This window comes from Heterodontus francisci, unplaced genomic scaffold (genome assembly GCF_036365525.1).
Source record: "Heterodontus francisci isolate sHetFra1 unplaced genomic scaffold, sHetFra1.hap1 HAP1_SCAFFOLD_890, whole genome shotgun sequence".
NCBI lineage: Eukaryota > Metazoa > Chordata > Chondrichthyes > Heterodontiformes > Heterodontidae > Heterodontus > Heterodontus francisci.
In genome coordinates, this window is record NW_027142207.1 from 295,053 (window position 1) to 308,432 (window position 13,380).

The 13,380-nt window shown below is 55.5% G+C and overlaps 1 long non-coding RNA gene across 1 annotated transcript; it reads left to right on the forward strand.

Moving 5' to 3' along the window:
- Positions 1 to 10: 10 nt before the first annotated feature.
- LOC137366746 (uncharacterized) lies at positions 11 to 10,435 on the forward strand. The gene is made up of 3 exons (XR_010973552.1): positions 11 to 96; positions 573 to 723; positions 10,359 to 10,435. It is a non-coding gene; the product is annotated as an uncharacterized lncRNA (long non-coding RNA).
- Positions 10,436 to 13,380: the final 2,945 nt, after the last annotated feature.

Sequence of the window (13,380 nt, forward strand, 5' to 3'; positions counted from 1 at the left end):
CCCCCCTGTGCAGGACCGGCGTGCAGACCTTCAGACGGGACCACGACCGTTTCTGGGTCCTCGGCGCTCACCCGAACCTCAACCTATTTGCGGCAGGTGAGCAGTGGACGGGGGGGGCGGGTGGGCGCTGGGGTGGGCAGGGAGGAGCGTTTTCCGAATCCCGGGAACGTCGCAGAGAGTTTAATGGCCAGTCAAGTGCTGACGGTGAAGGCTCGTCTCTCTGGTAGAAACACGGCAGCCAACCTGGGCACAGCAAGCTCCCGCAAACAGATGACCAGACTATCTGTTTGGTAGTGTTGATGGTGGGATAAATATTGGCTGCAGGACACCGCCCCCCACCCACCCCCCGCCCGTGCTTTAAGACCCTCCTTAACACCTCCCTCTTTGGCTGCGGTTTTGGTCATCTGTCCCTAATGTCCCCTTGTAGGGCTCGATGTTAAATTGTGAAGTTATTAAGAATCTTGTGAGCACCTTGGGAGGTTTTATTTCATTAAGGGCACCAGAATAATGTTGGTGGTGAGCGGCTGTAAGGTGTCTTTTCTAAACGGTGTTCCCTCCCGACCCTGGCACAGGCCACGACAGTGGGATGATTGTCTTCAAGTTGGAACGAGAGCGTCCTGCCTACGCTGTTCACGGAAACGCACTGTTTTATGTCAAAGATCGTTTCCTCAGGCAGCTGGATTTCCCGAGCTCCAAGGATGTGGCCGTGATGCAGCTCCGTAGGTGAGTGATCCCTCGGCACCGTCAATCAAACACTCCCAGGACAGGTACAATACAGGGTTAGATACAGAGTAAAGCTCCTCTACACTGTCCCCATCAAACACTCCCAGGACAGGTACAGTACGGGGTTAGATACAGAGTAAAGCTCCTCTACACTGTCCCCATCAAACACTCCCAGGACAGGTACAGTACGGGGTTAGATACAGAGTAAAGCTCCCTCTACACTGTCCCCATCAAACACTCCCAGGACAGGTACAGTACGGGGTTAGATACAGAGTAAAGCTCCCTCTACACTTTCCCATCAAACACTCCCAGGACAGGTACAGTACGTGGTTAGATACAGAGTAAAGCTCCCTCGGCACCGTCAATCAAACACTCCCAGGACAGGTACAGTACGGGGTTAGATACAGAGTAAAGCTCCCTCTACACTGTCCCCATCAAACACTCCCAGGACAGGTACAGTACGGGGTTAGATACAGAGTAAAGCTCCCTCTACACTGTCCCCATCAAACACTCCCAGGACAGGTACAGTACAGGGTTAGATACAGAGTAAAGCTCCCTCTACACTGTCCCCCATCAAACACTCCCAGGACAGGTACAGTACGGGGTTAGATACAGAGTAAAGCTCCCTCTACACTGTCCCATCAAACACTCCCAGGACAGGTACAGTAACGGGGTTAGATACAGAGTAAAGCTCCCTCTACACTGTCCCCCATCGAACACTCCCAGGACAGGTACAGTACAGGGTTAGATACAGAGTAAAGCTCCCTCTACACTGTCCCCCATCAAACACTCCCAGGACAGGTACAGCACTGGGATTGGCTGCCCACTGATTTGGGAGCCTGAGTGCATCAACGAGGTGCAGCTGAGAGTGCTGGTGGCAGTTGGAGGTTGCAGAGGTGGAGAGAGGAGCTGCACTGAGCAAGGGAGAGCAGCTACCAACAAGCAGTGGAAAACTCCAACAACAGTCTCCATTAAAGAGAAGAAAGGGACATTTTGTGGAAACAAGGCTTTGTCTGGAGGTGGGTGCTGAACACCAGTAATTTACTTTGGACTGTTGGGGGAGGAACAAGTGGCTGGAACAACAAGGGGTGGGGCTGCCAATTCAACAGGAATCTGTGCTGCTGCAAAAGCACACAGGAAAGCTCCCTCCCCACCCCAATTGCCAAGCCTGGGTCAGCTGAAGCTGCCCAGCTAAACAGACGGAAGGGGATAGATAGTGCCTGGGCAGCTTCAGCTGACCCAGGTGAAGACGACTCCCCCAACCAGAAGACCGGAAGACCAACTTCAAGACTGTTTTTAAGTGTACTGTGAGCACCACCTCCAGAAAGCAAGTCATCCTTCCAGCCTGTCTTTACCTCTCCTCTCTTACCTCAGCCTCTCCACTAACCTGTTGTTTGTTTGTTTGTCTTTTCAATTTTCTGTGAATCTGTTATTTAGTGTGCAAGTCCACAATTTGGGGTGGGTTTAGCTCTTGGACCCATGGCAGAGCCCTTCATCACCGGTGGCGGGGCCCTCTACTACCTACGCAGCTGCAGCTTCTGTGGCTGCCCACGTGGCCCCGTCACCCTTTAAATTATTGACATGCAGCCATGGGGTGAAGAGCTATCCCCACCCCAACATGTCTATTGAGGCCTGCGTTAAGGCAATGGCCGTGGTTGTCGGCCCCTCGGCCATTGTTGCGGCCTCAAAGATGTATGGGAAGGCTGTGTTCTTTTTGAAGACCGAGCGGGCGGTGTCCCTGGCCCTGAGTAAAGGGCTCACTGTGGGGGGGACCTTCCTGCCAGTGGACCCTCTGGGGGCCACTGCGCATCGGATAATGTTGTCCAACGTCCCACCCTTCATTCCCAGTGAGCTTCTCCTCCCCCACCTGCACCATCTGGGGGAGGTGAGGTCGGGGATCACCCCAGTCCGGCTTGGTCTTCGGGAGCACAGCCTCCAACATGTCTACTCCTTCCGCCGCCAGTTATTTATGCAGCTGGCGCGGGAGGAGGACACGGAGGGCCAATTTAATGTGGAGTTCCAGGGGACGGCCTACCGCGTCTTTTGGACCTCGGACGGGGCGCGGTGCCACGTCTGCAAGGGGGTGGGGCATGTTCGGAAGAACTGCCCCAACCTCCCGGCCGCCAGCTCCACCTCGGCGGCCCAGAGTGGTTCCACAGCACCTCCTCCCCACTCCCCCCGCACATCCAACAGACACCGCTCAGTCGGTTCCGGAGGCTGTGGTTTTCACAGCCTCTGGCGGGGAGGGGAGCGTCCGTCCGAGCCGGAAGGAAGACGCGGGGAAAAAAGAAACATCGTGAGGCGCGTCCCCTGGACACTTTGACTCAACCCGAGCCTGAGCTCAGCCCAAAGCCCATTCCCATGGAATCCACCTGTCCCAGGCTGGGCTCAGGCCCAGGGTGACTAAAAAAGGAAAAAAGGGTGCGGAGGCGGAGGCCTCTGATGACATGGAGGTCTCTGAGTCTCCGCGCCCAAGTGCGAAAAAGAGGAGAAGGCACCCCTCCACAGAAATAACACAGGGCCCTGAGGTGCAGGGCCCATCTGTTGGAGGGGAGCTGCCTCCTGTTTCTGGTCCTCAGGTGCCCCCTACCGCCACCACCAAGGCTGCAAAGTCCGGGCAGGTGCTCCCTATTCCTCAGGATGGAGGGGAGGGGATGGCCCCGGTACGTGAGGCCCCTCCTGAAGGAGTAAGTGGGGCCCTGCTTGTGGTGGGGGAGCCTGGGGAAACCGCCCATTCCGCCACTGCGACTGGGTCGGGTGTCCTGAATGAAGGGGAGGCGAGGCCCCAGAGGGTCGGGCCTCCCAGCCGGAGTCCACCACCAACCAGGAGACACCCGACCCAGTTATAACTGAGAATGCTGCCCCATCTGCTGGGCCTGTGGGTGCTGGCGGAGCGGGAGATGGCCTCCTCTCGCCGCCTCCAGTCTCGGCTCCGCTGGTTTCCCGGAGTCCGGAACTTCTGTCTCCCCTGGACCAGTCATTGGCCTGGGGATGGAGGTGGAGGGGGGTCCTGAACCGCTGGTGCCTACAGGCTCCAGTTTCACAATAGAACCCAGAGAGGACTCCTCCGCCATCGATCCTGGGGGTGGGATCGTGACGGAGGCGGGACCAGCTGGCGCGGCCGGGACGTCCGCCCCACAGTGTGTGGTGGATGTGTTGGCCGCTGGCGGTGACGACCCGGAGGAGGATGGGGATTCGGTGCGGGGCACGGAGGATGATCTTGATTCCATCGCCAGTGAGGTGGTGGAGTCCCTCGTGCCTCCCACCGAATCTCCTCTCATCCCCACGGCGGAACTCCGGGATTTCCTCGCGGCTTGCAGGGGTTGCCGCAATAAAGTTCAGCTGGCCCTCGACCGTTGGTCGAATCTGGCGCTGATCATCCAGTCCGTCCGTGCCGCCCTTAAGATAGCGGGCAAGCGCGCGGACGTGAAACTGGTTGAGAGGCGCCGTTTTAAATGTGTTCCTCAATGGGTTGCTGGGGGAGTGGAGGGCCAGGTGCACTTCCACTCCCTCCTCACAGTGAGCTGTTGGTGACGGGTTTTAAGTACCTTTGACATGAAGATAACCATAGCCAGCCTCAACATCAACGGCAGCAGAGGGGCTCACCGCAGATTTCACAATCTCTCAGTCCTTAGGGAAGGGAGATACGCGGTGAGCTTTCTGCAGGAAACCCACACCGTTCCGGGAGACGAAGCCACCTGGCTCCTGGAGTGGCAGGGTGGGGTCTACATGAGTCACCTCACCCCTATTTCTAGTGGGGTGGCTATCTTGTTGGCCCCGACTTTTCAGCCGGAGATCTTGGGGGTCAAGGAGCTAGTGCCGGGCCGCTTGCTCCACCTCGCCGTTCGCCTGGGTAGCGTGCCGCTCCACTTTGTGAACGTGTACGCGCCCAGGCCCGGCGCTTTGCAAGCGCGCTTCTTTGAAGAAGTGTCCGCTCTCTTGAGCTCCATCGATAGCGGCGAGTGCAAGAGTGCATCATCCTCGGGGGGGATTTTAACTGCACCCTCGAGGTGGGGGATCGCTCCGGTCCCCAGCGCGGCCAAGCGTCGGTGGAGAAGTTGAGGGGACTGATCAGCTCCCTGAACTTGGTGGACGTCTGGCGGAATCTCCATCCCGACTCCAGCGCCTTCACATGGAGGTCTGGAGGAGGGGGGTCGCGAATCGACCGCCTCTACATTTCGCAGGCGTACGTCTCCCGCGTTTCGGCGGCCTCCATGCGGCTGGTGCCGTGCTCGGACCACCGCCTGGTGTGGGCGGAGTTCACTCCGCTCCGCACGCGGGCAGGGGTCCGCGTACTGGCACTTTAACAACCGGCTGCTGGAGGACGTGCGATTTCGGGACTCGTTCTGTCGATTCTGGGCCGACTGGAGAAGGAAGCAGGGGGGCTTCCCCTCCTTGAGGCTATGGTGGGATGTGGGCAAGACTCACATCCGCGTCTTCTGTCAGGAGTACGCGAAGGGTGTCGACCAAGAGGCGGGAAGCCGAGATCGGGCGCCTTGAGAGGGAGGTGCTCGACTTGGAATCCCGCCTCGGTCATGCCGTCGCGGACCCGGCCCTGTGGCAGGCGTACAAAGAGAAGAAGGGCGCGCTGAGGAACCTGCAGCTCATAGGGTCCCGAGGCGCGTACGTGAGGTCGCGGATCCAGATCCTGGAAGATTTGGACCGCGCCTCACCCTTCTTCTACTCGCTGGAAAAATGGCGGGGGGTCCGTAAGCAGCTCGTCGAGCTGCTGGCCGACGACGGATCCTCCATCACGGATCCGGAGGGAATGGGCCTCCTGGTCCGGACGTATTACAGTGCGTTGTTCTCTCCGGATCCGTCCAGCGAGGATGCGCGCAGAGTTTTGTGGGAGGACCTGCCGCAGGTCAGCCCGGAGGGCGCCGAAGGATTGGAGGCTCCGCTCACGTTGGCGGAGCTGACTGGCGCCCTCCACCAGCTCTCGAGGGGCAAATCCCCAGGGCTGGATGGGTTTGACCGTGGAGTTCCTCAGGGCGTTCTGGGACGTCCTGGGGGACGATTACGCGCGGGGTCCTGGGGGAAAGCCTGGCGACCGGGGAGATGCCCCTCTCGTGGCGCAGGGGCGGTCATCGTCCTGCTGCCGAAGAGGGGCGATCTCCGCCTGCTTAAAAACTGGCGTCCGGTCTCCCTCCTCAGCACGGATTATAAGATCTTTGCCCGGGCTATGTCTACCCGCCTGGCTCCGTGCTGGCCCACATGATCCACCCCGACCAGTCCTACACGGTCCCGGGCCGGTCCATCCAGGACAACATCCACCTGGTCCGGGACCTGATCCATCTTTCCCAGAGGACTGGTCAGTCGGTCGCCTTTCTCTCCCTCGATCAGGAGAAGGCGTTCGACAGGGTGGATCACGATTACCTTTTCGGGACTCTGCGCGCTTTCGGACCTCGGGCCGCATTTCGTGGCCCGGGTCCGACTTTTATACGCCGCCGCAGAGTGTCTAGTCAAAGTTAACGGGTCCTTGACGGCGCCCCTTCGATTTGGGAGAGGAGTGCGTCAGGGGTGCCCCATGTCCGGCCAATTGTATACCATCTGCGTGGAGCCCTTCCTGTGCCTGCTTCGCCGGAGGTTGACGGGATTGGCTCTGCGCGAGCCGGCCATGCGGGTCGTCCTCTCGGCTTACGCCGATGACGTGCTCCTCGCAATCACAGATCCCGTTGACTTGCGGAGGATGCGCGACTGCCAGCAGACCTTTTCTGCCGCGTCCTCCGCGAGGATCAATTGGGAGAAATGTTCCGGACTCCTGGTTGGTCAGTGGCGGGTGGACTCCCTGCCGGAGGAGATGACACCTTTTGCGTGGAGCACCACGCACCTCCTCTATCTGGAGTCCACCTTAGCCCCGCTGAGGAAGCCTGGCCGGCAAACTGGCAGGAGTTGGAGGCGAAAGTCACCGCTCGGCTGGGGCGCTGGACAGGACTGCTCCGAGTGCTTTCCTACAGGGGCCGAGCGTTGGTCATAAACCAACTGGTGGCCTCCATGCTGTCGGTACCCGGTTGGGTCACTTTGGCCCCGCCCCCTGTATTTGCCACCAAGATCCAGAAGAAACTCGTCGATTTCTTCTGGGGCAAGAGGAAACACTGGGTCTCTGCCGCGGTCCTGAGTCTCCCGATCGAGGAGGGCGGTCAGTCGCTGGTGTGCGTCCGCACCAGGCTGCGACTCTCCGCCTTCGGACCCCTGCAGAGATACCTGTACGTCGAGCGTCCTCCCAGATGGTGTGCGCTGGCGACGTATTTTTTCCGCCAGTGTCACTGCCTTCAAGACGACACGCAGCTCCCGGTGGAGGTCCGTTAGCCGCGCCTCTCTGAGGGAGTTGCCTGTCTTTTACCGGGATCTTTTCCGAGTCTGGAACATGGTCGCCTCCAGTCAGGGCGCTCCCCCGCCGGCGGAGGAGAGCGCCTCGGCTGTCCGGGCGGCCGACTCCGGGGACGGTCCGGCGGGCGGAGGAGTAGCCGAAACCCCCGGGACGCCCCTCACTGCGGGTGGCGAGGGGGCTCGGGAGTGCGGAGCGATCCCGGCCGAGCTGACCCCAGCTGGGCCGGAACTGCTCATCGGACCCAGGCCCCGAAACCCTCCTCGGGAGCCGGTCCCGCACAACCCGAGCCGCCTCTCGGGAATGCCCTCCGTGCCATTCCAATCGGCGCGGAGGGGTTTCCTGTACGGGCTGCTCCTGCACACTTTCCACTTCCTCGCCCTCGTCAGCCGGCCGGACACGCCCTGGCGGTCCGCGTTGCCAACTGGCGGCGAGGGGAAACCCCGATGGAGGTCTCTCTACGCGGGAGTCTTCCCCCTTTACATCGGGGACCTGGGGTGGAGGGTGCTGCACAGAGCAGTCCCGTGCAATAGGCTTTTAAGTAGGTTCACGGACTCCCAGGCCAGCTGTACTTTCTGCGGCCTGGACGAGTCCGTGTTCCACATTTATACGGAGTGTGCGAGGTTGCAGCCCCTATTTGAGTATCTGAAGGGGCTGCTCCTCAAATTCTGGCTGCACTTCAGTCCCACGCTCCTGATCTTTGGGCACCCGGTGCTGGAGGGGCTTGGGCCGGGAGGAGGATCTCCTCGTCGGTCTGCTCCTGGGCCTGGCCAAGGTGGCAATTCACAGGTCCAGGTTGCGGGCCGTCGGGGGGTCCGTCCTCCCCGATTGCCTGCCCCTCTTCCGCGGTTACGTTCGCGCCCGGGTGTCCCTGGAAAAGGAGCATGCGGTGTCAGTCGGTACGCTTGAGGCCTTCCGCGACCGGTGGCACCGCAGGGACTGGAGTGCATCGTCGACGCCGAGAATGGCATTTTAATTTGAGTTTTTTTGTTTATTTATCTGTTTTAATAAAGTTATTTTAAAACTGTAAATATGTACAGAAAAAAAAAAAAAAAAAAAAAAAACGGGGTTAGATACAGAGTAAAGCTCCCTCTACACTGTCCCCATCAAACACTCCCAGGACAGGTACAGCACGGGGTTAGATACAGCTCTGTATCGTCTAATGTGTTGTGGGCATGTTCGAGGAATCCCGCATGTAAACCAGACAGGACAGTGATATAAATCACTCACTGGCGGAGATCCCAAATTATTTTGTTTGCAATGTCTCACTTCAGTTTAAAAAAAAAAAAAAAAAAACGGGGGTTAGATACAGATTAAATCTCCCTCTACACTGTCCCATCAAACACTCCCAGGACAGGTACAGTATGGGGTTAGATACAGAGTAAAGCTCCCTCTACACTGTCCCCCATCAAACACTCCCAGGACAGGTACAGTACGGGGGTTAGATACAGAGTAAAGCTCCTCCACACTGTCCCCATCAAACACTCCCAGGACAGGTACAGTACGGGGTTAGATACAGAGTAAAGCTCCCTCTACACTGTCCCCATCAAACACTCCCAGGACAGGTACAGTACGGGGGTTAGATACAGAGTAAAGCTCCCTCTACACTGTCCTCATCAAACACTCCCAGGACAGGTACAGTACAGGGTTAGATACAGAGTAAAGCTCCCTCTACACTGTCCTCATCAAACACTCCCAGGACAGGTACAGTACAGGGTTAGATACAGAGTAAAGCTCCCTCTACACTGTCCTCATCAAACACTCCCAGGACAGGTGCAGTACAGGGTTAGATACAGAGTAAAGCTCCCTCTACACTGTCCTCATCAAACACTCCCAGGACAGGTACAGTACAGGGTTAGATACAGATTAAAGCTCCCTCGGCACCGTCAATCAAACACTCCCAGGACAGGTACAGCACGGGGGTTAGATACAGAGTAAATCTCCCTCTACACTGTCCCCCATCGAACACTCACAGGACAGGTACAGTACGGGGTTAGATACAGAGTAAAGCTCCCTCTACACTGTCCCATCAAACACTCACAGGACAGGTACAGTACAGGGTTAGATACAGAGTAAAGCTCCCTCTACACTGTCCTCATCAAACACTCCAGGACAGGTACAGTACAGGGTTAGATACAGAGTAAAGCTCCCTCTACACTGTCCCTCATCAAACACTCCCAGGACAGGTGCAGTACAGGGTTAGATACAGAGTAAAGTTCCCTCTATACTGTCCTCATCAAACACTCCCAGGACAGGTACAGTACAGGGTTAGATACAGAGTAAAGTTCCCTCTACACTGTCCTCATCAAACACTCCCAGGACATGTGCAGTACAGGGTTAGATACAGAGTAAAGTTCCCTCTATACCTGTCCTCATCAAACACTCCCAGGACAGGTACAGTACAGGGTTAGATACAGAGTAAAGCTCCCTCTACACTGTCCTCATCAAACACTCCCAGGACAGGTACAGTACAGGGTTAGATACAGAGTAAAGTTCCCTCTACACTGTCCTCATCAAACACTCCCAGGACAGGTACAGTACAGGGTTAGATACAGAGTAAAGTTCCCTCTACACTGTCCTCATCAAACACTCCAGGACATGTGCAGTACAGGGTTAGATACAGAGTAAAGTTCCCTCTATACTGTCCTCATCAAACACTCCCAGGACAGGTACAGTACAGGGTTAGATACAGAGTAAAGCTCCCTCGGCACCGTCAATCAAACACTCCAGGACAGGTACAGCACGGGGGTTAGATACAGAGTAAATCTCCCTCTACACTGTCCCCCATCAAACACTCCCAGGACAGGTACAGTACAGGGTTAGATACAGAGTAAATCTCCCTCTACACTGTCCCCATCAAACACTCCCAGGACAGGTACAGTACGGGGTTAGATACAGAGTAAAGCTCCCTCTACACTGTCCCCATCAAACACTCCCAGGACAGGTACAGTACGGGGTCAGATACAGAGTAAAGCTCCCTCTACACTGTCCCCATCAAACACTCCCAGGACAGGTACAGTACGGGGTTAGATACAGAGTAAAGCTCCCTCTACATTGTCCCCATCAAACACTCCCAGGACAGGTACAGTACGGGGTCAGATACAGAGTAAAGCTCCCTCTACACTGTCCCCATCAAACACTCCCAGGACAGGTACAGTACGGGGTCAGATACAGAGTAAAGCTCCCTCTACACTGTCCCATCAAACACTCCCAGGACTGGAATTGGCTGCATGTTCTGCAGTGTCAATCTGTGCTAATACCTCCAATTCCTCTACTTAGTGTGTTGTTCCTCCCTCTCTCCCTACAGCGGCTCCAAGTTCCCTGTTTTCAGCATGTCCTATAATCCTGCAGAGAACTCCGTCCTGCTGTGCACGGTAAGACGCAGTCACCTTGCGGACTCAATCGCGGCCTCGATGTGAGAAGAGGGAGAGCGAGGTGGGGGGGGGAGGCGGGGGAGGTGGGCGTGGTGTGAATTCCAGTGCTTTGGGCCCAGGCGTGGTCGCCAATTGTAGTGCAATGGGGATTGCCCGCGAGGCCAAAATTGGAGGAGCACTGAGATCCCAGAGCGTTGTCTCCCTTCAGCACATTCCTGAAGGCCTGTGCACGCCTTCTCTGTCCCCTTGCTTGTCCCCTTGCTTGTTCCCAGCTCATTCACTGGAGGCTGGGAACGGCATTGCATTCTTCCTTTGGGACAGGAAGCTGGCACCGGAAAAGGAAACAGAGTAATGGGCTAACAAGATGAGAACCTAGGAGGCCATTCGGCCCCTCTAGCCTGCTCTGCCCTTCGAACTTGCGGCTGATCACCTCCATCAACTGCCCTTTTTTGCCCCCTGATCCCCAAATCCCTTGAATTTCCTTCGTGCTCATGAGCCCCTCGACCTCAGTCTTGAATATACTCAGTGAGTGAGCATCCACCGCTCTCTGGGGAGGAGAATTCCAAAGATTCAGAACCCTCTGAGTGAAGGAATTCCTCCTCATCTAGTCTGAAATGACCGACCCCTGATCCTGAGTCTGTAATTTCACCCCCCCCCCTCCCCAGTTCAAACTCTTTCGGCAGGGAGAAAACAGCATCTACCCTGTCAGATATACGTTTCAATCAGATCACCCCTTGTTCTTCTAAATTCCACAGAATATCGACCCATTCTTCTCAATCTCTGCTCATAGGACAGGCCTCTCATTCCGGGAATCTGTCTCGCGAACCTTCATTGCACCTTCTGCAGCGCAAGTAGATTGTTACAGCCACGTGCTGAGGGTGTGGTGGTTCCCACCTTTTAACTGCCTCCTGACAGCAGCGTGTTTTTTTGTTAGGGTTTAACTCCCACCACCCCCCCCCCCCCCCCCCCCACCCCCCCAAACTTGAATTTTGTCAAATAAGTAGGCAGCAACAGGTTATCTTGTCGGTTGAAAACAGAAGATTAATTGTTGATTGAGCAATATATTCATTCCCGAAATGGTTGCAACACCACTCACGCGCGCATTCGCGCTCACGCGCGCATTCACACTCTCGCGCACTCTCGGGAGAAGATAGACAGGCGAGCACAGGCGAAGAGTTGTTCAGAGTTCATGTTATAAAAGTCTCTCGTTTCAGGAGTAACCTGTGGGATCCTTCTCGCGAGGTGAATTTTAAAGTTGCAGGCCTGGTGGTCTGGTAGTAGTTGGGCTGCTGCAGTCTCCTGGGCAGTTCACTTTAGGTTGAAGACGGTGCTAATATCTTGGGTCAATTCTCATCGGTTGAAGTGCCCTTTTTAGAAAGGCACTTTCTGGTTGCTGCTGTAGCTAGCTTTCAACTTGTCTCATCAGAGTGATGCCAGAGCTGATCTATCTCTCTCTCTCTCTCTCTCTCTCTCTCTGCTGTTATTGCTGCACTTTGTGTGAGTGTGGCCCCTCCTCCGATAGGGGAAAAAAAATGAAATTCCTCTGGTTTTATTTTAGCTTGAGCAAGGAAGTCGGAAGGTACGGGGGTCACACCACTGCACACTTGGCTCCGCACCCCGTTGCAGCTGCTGCAGCTGATATTGCCTGCAACATCCGTTCCTTGCTCAATTTTACGTTTTGCATCATCCTTTCTTTGGACGAGGCGCAGTTGCGATTGAGTTTTGCTTTTTTTTTTGGGGGGCGTTGGTGTTTTGCCTCAGGAAAGCTTCTGTTAAAAACATTTGGTGTTTTCCCTTATCCGCTTCCTACTTTTTATTGTTCCAAGGCTTGTAAGATCCAAATCTATGTTCCTGCATTGTTCTGGGTTTGCTTGCAAATCCCACTGTCCTTCCAGACTTTAACCCCTTAATTGTTTCCACAACAATTGAATCATTGTAGCACATGGATAATTCTTATCTCAAGGATGATAGTGGGTGATAAGTTATTTTTTTTAGCCCGTGAGGTGTCGGGGGGTGGTTCTCCTCCTGCACTTTTTCCTTAGTGAGTTCTGAATCTGTTTGACTGGGTGCGGTTAGCTCTGGGTTTAGAACCTGACCCTTTGAGTTTTCAGTGGCATATCCACACTGGCCTCGCTTTTAGTTTCATTATGGCTTTCACCAGTGTTGTTTACCTTCCCTGTTATTCTTCAGAGATGGGTTTTTCCCTAATCAGGCCCATGTTCTTTGGGAAACTGCTGCTCGCAGGTGCCTGTCCAGCTTCCGCTTCCCCCTCGCTCTTCAACGAGGTGAGGCATCTCCCTCACTTGCCTGTTCGGGAACTTTCCTTGCCTCTATTTAAGTCTTCAAAGAAGTTTTTAGCTAACCGTATCTCTGGTGTTTTTCCTTCAACCTTTGCTGTTTTGTATCTTAGCTCCTTTACATTCTCCTGGCTCTGTCTTGGTCTTTTTGCATTCTTCTGGCTCCATCGTTCCCTGTGGGATTTGTGGGACTTCCCCAGCAGCTGTACAGAGTTTTGTTTGCTTCTCTCAGTTTCTCCAGTCTCTGTGGTCTGTTCTGGACCCTCTCGGTACAATACTGTGCTTCCTGCCAAGTCATTGCCGAGCAACAGGTCTACCCCACCCCCCCCCTGCACAGTTCCGGTCTGCATTTGCCTTAGTTAGACCACACTTGGAGCACTGTGCACAGTTCCAGTCTCCATATCCCTTGTTTAGACCACACATGGAGCACTGTGTACAGTTCCGGTCTCCATATCCCTTGTTTAGACCACACTTGGAGCACTGTGTACAGTTCTGGTCTCCATATCCCTTGTTTAGACCACACATGGAGCACTGTGTCCAGTTCTGGTCTTCATATCCCTTGTTTAGACCACACTTGGAGCACTGTGTACAGTTCTGGTCTCCATAGCCCTTGTTTAGACCACACTCTGAGCACTGTGTACAGTTCCGGTCTCCATAT